The sequence below is a fragment of the Mustela erminea genome, chromosome 6 (assembly GCF_009829155.1).
Source record: "Mustela erminea isolate mMusErm1 chromosome 6, mMusErm1.Pri, whole genome shotgun sequence".
NCBI classification, from domain to species: Eukaryota; Metazoa; Chordata; class Mammalia; order Carnivora; family Mustelidae; genus Mustela; species Mustela erminea.
The window spans coordinates 134411985-134417278 of NC_045619.1; positions in this window are offsets into that span (position 1 = coordinate 134411985).

The window sequence follows — 5294 nt, forward strand, 5'->3', positions numbered from 1 at the left end:
CTTTCATGAGTAAGAAAATTCTAAATGGGAATACTTATAATATACAGCTGACTCTTGACCAACATGGGTTTGAATGGTGCAGGTCTACTTACACATGGACTTTTTTTGATACTGTATTTTAGTGTATTTTCTCTTATGTTTTTCTCATTAACATTTTTTCTCTAGCTTTATTGCGAGAATATAGTATATAATATATGTAATGTACAAAACCTGTGTTAATGAACTATTTATGTTATAAGTAAGGCTTCCAGTCACCAGTAGGCTATTAGTAGTTTAGTTTTTTAGATTCCATGCAGAAGCGAAATCATATGATACAAGCCTTTCTCTGCATTATTTCACTTAGCATAATACTAGGTATATCAATGTTGTCACAAATAGCAAGATCCCATTCTTTTTTATAGCTGAATATATAAATGGAAATACATATATATATATATATATTTATATATATATATAATATATATATAAATGGAGATATATATATATATCTCACATCTTCTTTATTCATCTATTCATCTATTGATGGATACTGAGGTTGCTTCCATACTTTGGTTATTGTAAATAATGTTTCAAAAAACATAGGGGTGCATATAACTTTTCAAATTAGTGTTTTCATTTTCTTTGGGTAAATACCCAGTAGTGGAATTACTGAATTGTACTGCATTTCTATTTTTAATTTTTTGAGGAATCATAACATTTTTTGACAGTACCATTCTATTCAGGCCTTATAAAATTAATAATCTGACAATATTACTAGACAGCCTTTTAAAACTAATAACTCAATACCACTTGATGGGAAAAACTTTTATTGAAGCAATTTTATAATACCATTAATCAATACTATGTAAAATATAAAATATTTTTATATGACATGACTTAAGGAATTACCAATGTAATGTTACTATCTTTTCCCCCATAATTTCCTAAATATTTACTTCTGTGACCTTTATTTCCAGGAGAGAACTGTGTTTAGATGTAGAAATAGCTTGAAGTCCACTAATAAGGAGAACGCATTTGCAATTTTATTTATACTTTTCCATTTATCAAAAAATTAGGAGGGTAAGAAAATTATACACAGAAAAACAATGTTCAATGTATCAGCAAATTTTAATTCAAAGAATTATTAACTAGAAGGATTTTCTCATAACTGTTAGTTTTCAAACTATGGCTCATAGAAATCTAAGGGTCCAATGGGACATAGCAGGATTGAGGGACAAGGAAGTCTATAGGTGTAGTCTCCTTTCTCCTTTAGCTAAACAGCTCTACTTGTCTCTGTTTTATATAATACAGTTTAATGCAAAATGGTTCACCTCCCCTTCCAATTTCACTCAACTCCCTTCTCCTCTCCATCTCCCCTTGTCCTCCATGCTATTTGTTATGCTCCACAACTAAGTAAAACCATATGAAAATTGACTCTCTCTGCTTGACTTATTTCACTCAGCATAATCTCTTCCAGTCCCATCCATGTTGCTACAAAAGTTGGGTATTCATCCTTCTGATGGAGGCATAATACTCCATAGTGTATATGGACCATGTCTTCCTTATCCATTCGTCCATTGAAGGGCATCTTGGTTTTTTCCACAGTTTGGCGACCGTGGCCATTGCTGCTATAAACATTGGGGTGCAGATGGCCCTTCTTTTCACTATATCTCTATCTTTAAGGTAAATACCCAGACTATGGACTCTGAAAATCAATCTGATGGTTTTGAAGGGGTGGGGGGTAGGAGGTTGGGGGAACCAGGTGGTGGGTATTAGAGGGCACAGATTTCGTGGAGCCCTGGGTGTGGTGCAAAAACAATGAATACTGTTATGCTGAAAAGAAATAAATTTTTTGTAAAAAAAGCTAAGTTCTATTCTTTGAAAAAAAAATTTTTCCCCAGGGCACCTGGGTGGCTCAGTGGTTTAAGCTGCTGCCTACAGCTCAGGTCATGATCTCAGGGTCCTGGGATTGAGTTCCGCATTGGGCTCTCTGCTCAGCAGGGGGCGTGCATCCCTTCCTCTCTCTCTGCCTGCCTCTCTGCCTACTTGTGATCTCTCTCTGTCAAATAAATAAAATCTTTAAAAAAAAAATTTTCCCCCAGAGGTATAAAAGTCACTAACTTAGTCAAAGTCCCTAATTTTACATAAGAGACAAAAAGGCTTCAGAAAGATTGAAGTTTGCCTGAGGTCAAAAAACCACCTCATTGCAAGCCAGGCATGTGTTTTAGGTCTTACTGAGCCTAGTGTTTTATGAGAGTTACTTCCTAATATTCAGGAAAAATACATGCATTTTTAACTAGAACTCAAAGAAAATGAATACATAAACCTTTGTCATGTGGTTCAATAAAGTTAAGGCATTAGGCAGAAAACAGCTTTCTAACCATAAATTTTTACAGTCATGAACAGAAATAAAGGAAGGAAGTTACCTTAACTCCTATTAGTAACAGTCAATATATTCAATTTATAAGCATAAATTTTTTTAAAGATTTTTATTTATTTGACACACAGAGAGAGAAATCACAAGTAGGCAGAGAGGCAGGCAGAGAGAGAGGAAGAAGCAGGCTCCCTGCTGAGCAGCGAGCCCAGTGTGGGACTCGATCCCAGGACCCTGGGATCATGACCTGAGTTGAAGGCAGAGGATTAACCCACTGAGACACCCAGGTGCCCTATAAGCACAATTTTTTTTAACTTGAAGGGACAGAGAACTTGAAGAAGAAAATCTTTAATTGAACCAAAGAACCTGAAACTGAGGAAATTCTTCCTTGAAAGAATTATTCATTTCCTTCAAATAAAACTTGGTTTATCAAAATCAATCAACAAATGTGTTACCTATGTTGTGAGTTATTTATAGCAAAATTTAAAACACTGAACAGATTTCTCTTTGCCATCTAGCTTCTCCATTAGTTCATATGTACAAAAGACACGATTAACTTTAATTATAAATGAAATCCACTCAGAAATTATAGGTAAACCTTCATTTCCATGTGAGAACACTTCTCTACCTTCTTCATGACAGGAAAGGAGATTTACCTAGTGGGTGAATTTGGGAGAAGGCACTAAGCAATGCTATGTGCTTCCAGATCTCTTCTTTGTAAAACTATGCCTGCCATAGTAACATGAATTGAGGTCTGCTTTCATCTTTGTGGGATGGGCATCAAACATCTGTTCCTTCCATTTACAACTCTGTGTGGAAGTGCCTAATTTGAAATAAAGTATTAGGAAGTTCACTGTGGCTACATACCTAAGCCACATCCTCCAAGTTGTTACTATGTATTCAAGTCACTAAGCTTATCTCCAGCTGCCTGACTCCTGTGTTCTCAACTCAGAAAAAGAAGAGCAATGTCATCTGCCACCTACTCCACCATAGTTCCAACAAGAAAAATGATCAGACAATACTTAGAAATGGTTTCTTCTTCCTTGACTTTATACCTAACATTCATTATTCAAAGCAACATACTTTAAAGAGGGAAAAAAGCTGAAAAGAACAATTTCAGAAATAAATACAGAAAGTCAGACAAAATGAGGAGATAGAGGAATATGTTCCAAATGAAAGAACAATACAATGCTTCAGAAAAATAACTAATGAAACAGAGATAACTAATCTCCCTGATAAAGAGTTCAAAGAAATGGTCATAAAAATGCTCAGCAAACTTTGGAGAAGAATGGATGGATTCAGTGAGAACTTCAACAAAGAGAAAATATAATGAAGAACCAATCAGAGCTGAAAAATACAATAACTGAAAAGAAAAATACACCAGAGGGAATCAACAGCAGATTAAAAGCTGCAGATGAACAGATCAGTGATCTACGGGACAGGGCAGCAGAAGTCATCCAAGCCAAAAAAGAAACAAACAAAAAAATTTAAAATGAGGACAGGTTAAGGGACCTCCTAGGATCGAGCCCCACACCAGGCCCCATGCTCAGGGAGTCTGCTTCTCCCTCTTTCTGTGGCTCTCCCCTCCCATCTGTGTTCTCTCTTGCTTGCTCTCAAAAATAGATTAAAAGAAAGAAAGAAGAAAGAAAGACAAGGCCATAACTAGAAATAAGAAAATTATGAAAGAAAGAGTTTTATTAGTAAAAGCAAACATACAATAAAAGTAATAGATCAGTTTTATAAAGTCGGTATGAATGTTAAAAGACAAAAGTAGTAACAACAATTGTATCTACAGTAATTAGTTCAGAGATACACAAAATAAAAAGATGTAAACTAAGACATCAAATACATAAAACAAGGTGGGGTGGAAAAATGTAGTGTTTTTAAAATGTGTTTGAACTTAAGTAACCATCAACTTAAAATAGACTTCTATATGCATGGGATGTTATATATGAACTTCATTGTGATCACAAAAATCTATAATATACAAAAAAGAAAAAGAAAGGCAACCAATCATAACACTAAAGAAAGCCCTCAAATTAGGAGGGAAGAGAGCAAGACAATAAGGAAACCAAATGAAAGAACAAGATTGAGGCCTCACTTACCATGAGCCTATGCTACTTTTGTCTACATTAGTAAGACCATGAATATACTTTCAAAACCATAAACCTATGTACATTGATTGAAATGGATATTTTAATAACAATGATACACAATGGAAACCAGCTGCTACTTAAAGACTCCCTATTATTCCCATCTTAGTCATCAGTCATTCAAGTGATGGCAAGGTAGATATATGTGAACTTCATTTTAAAAATTCCAGTTGTGGGGCACCTGGGTGGCTCAGTCATTTAAGGATCTGATCTTGACTTTGGTTCAGGTCATGATCTCGGGATTGTTGAGACTGAGCCCTGCATCAGGCTCTGCACTGAGTATGCAGCCTGCTTACCCTCTGCACCTCACCCCCCACTGCCAGCTTGCACATACTCTCTCTCACTCTCTCTCTCTCTCTCTAAAAAAAAAAGAGAGAGAGAGAGAGAGAGAAGAAGAATCCTGTATCTGTTTGATTTGATTTAGCAATTTAGAAAATGCTCTACCAATTGCTCAGCAGGACATTTTGTAAAAATTGAAATAGAAGTGTTATAAGTTTTAAAAAATGCTCCAAGTAACACAACAATTAAGGATGTACTCTCAGGTGAGAAAATGACAGCAATTACAACTGAAAAAGAAAAATTAATCTCTTATTTTATTTTATTTTATTCATAAAAAGGACTTATCATAGGCTCTTTTAAATAATAAATATCCATATGTGATTAAGTGTTTGGATTCTTATTGTTCACTTATACATAGGGGTGGGAATAATGGGTAATAGCGAACTTTAAAATTGTTATGAACCATTACCAACCAGGAAATTAATCAAAGCATCTAAGTATACATTTCA